At 37.3% G+C, this 1790-nt stretch overlaps 1 pseudogene; it reads left to right on the top strand.

Moving 5' to 3' along the window:
- Window positions 1-1187, top strand: part of LOC106524056 (alpha-1-antitrypsin homolog) — a 27407-nt pseudogene extending 26220 nt beyond the window's left edge.
- Window positions 1188-1790: the final 603 nt, after the last annotated feature.

The following is a 1790-nucleotide window of genomic DNA, read 5'->3' as shown; positions in this document are numbered from 1 at the left end:
ACTAAAACCATTAAATATAGAAATGACTAAAACCCGACTAAAACCATTAAATATAGAAATGACTAAAACCCGACTAAAAACATTAAATATAGAAATGACTAAAACCCGACTAAAACCATTAAATATAGAAATGACTAAAACTGACTAAAACCATTAAATATAGAAATGACTAAAACTCGACTAAAACCATTAAATATAGAAATGACTAAAACTGACTAAAACTAAGAAGTATTTTTGTTCAAAAGACTAAGACTAAGACTAAAATTAAAATGGCTGTCAAAAACAACTCTGGTGACTCACCAGAGTTTTTGTCACATTACTAGAAGCAAGCAGGCACGTGAGGACATCAGTGCAGGTACTGCTGTATTTGTAGACCACCTGTTCAAACCCCTGCCTGAGTGAGGTCTTGGCGTACTTTTATTCCACTGAGGGCTTCACTATTGACTTCAGCAAAACTACAGACTCAGTCAACACCATCAGTAAGTACATTTCAGATCAAACCAATGGAAAGATCAAGGAAGTGGTCAACAGTCTGGATCCAGGCACAGTTGTTTCTCCTCAGCTACATTTACTACAAAGGAAAGTGGRCGACTGCATGTAATCCTGCCCTGACAAATATGGAYGRGTTTTATGTAGCTGAAAATGAGACGGTTTCAGTTCAGATGAAAACAAGAATCCATGTATCTTTATGATGAAGCAATCAACAGCTCAGTCCTCCACCTTCCCTTCAACAACTCCTGCTCCATGTTGCTGCTGATGCCTGACAATATGAAAACCTTGGAAAACATCATCAGTCCAGCTCATGTCACTGAATGGCAGAAGCTGATAAAGCCCATGTTTATATTCCCAAGTTTTCCATCAAGACCTCCTACATGCTGAATGGAGTGTTGGAGGAAGTGGGAATGACTGACATGTCTGATTTTGCAGATCTGAATGGGATTTCAAAACTGCGTGACTTGGCTGTCTCTGAGGTTGTGCATCGAGCTGCCCTGGATGTTGATGAGGCCAGAGCCACTGCTGCTGCCACTGGGGTTGCCATCATAGAGTATTCTTACTTGAAGACAGAAATGAAATATGATCGTCCTTTTATGCTGATAATTGAACGGAGCACAGAAAACATCCTTTTTGTAGGAAAGATTGTCAACCCAAACCTCTGAAGTAACCATTGTGGTCAGGTATAGCTGCTGTAATTAAAGGAATACATTGACTGACTTTAATAAATTGTACTTGTAGTCATAAAAAAAAACAACTCAAGTTAATGTTTAACTGTCTTTATTCCTAGAACTAACATTAGATACATTTGTCAATATAACATTGCATTGAAATGCTTTTTGTGAACTTGTTACCGTTACTTTACCTCTCACAAGCCATTCCAAAGTAAAATGGAAATTTAACTTAATGTGTAACTGTCTTTATTCACAGAACTAACAAATACATTTGTCAATAAAACATTGCATTAAAAAGCTTTTTGTTGTCATGTCAGAGAAACTTCTGCAGATGTGTAGATCTATACCCTGCTGCAGCCAGTCCTGCCATCGTGAAGTAACCTCATGTTCGCTTCTTCAGCTGCAGCTCTTCATTTCATGTTCCTGTAATGAAGATGTCAAATTAAAAGAAACATTGGAAAACTTTTTTTACCACGACTGTTAACATGAATGCAATTAATCAAACAGCTATAATCAAACAAATATTTGCTCTAGAATCACGTCTTTATGCTGCTTCTCTCTCAGCATTTATTCTTGTCTTTAAATCTGTACAATCTGAGCTCGTCCATCTGAACAAAAAGGACT

Source organism: Austrofundulus limnaeus, unplaced genomic scaffold (assembly GCF_001266775.1).
Source record: "Austrofundulus limnaeus strain Quisiro unplaced genomic scaffold, Austrofundulus_limnaeus-1.0 Scaffold175, whole genome shotgun sequence".
Taxonomy (NCBI): domain Eukaryota; kingdom Metazoa; phylum Chordata; class Actinopteri; order Cyprinodontiformes; family Rivulidae; genus Austrofundulus; species Austrofundulus limnaeus.
The sequence above is the reverse complement of the archived record's forward strand: the minus strand, read 5'-3'. Positions and strand labels throughout refer to the sequence as shown.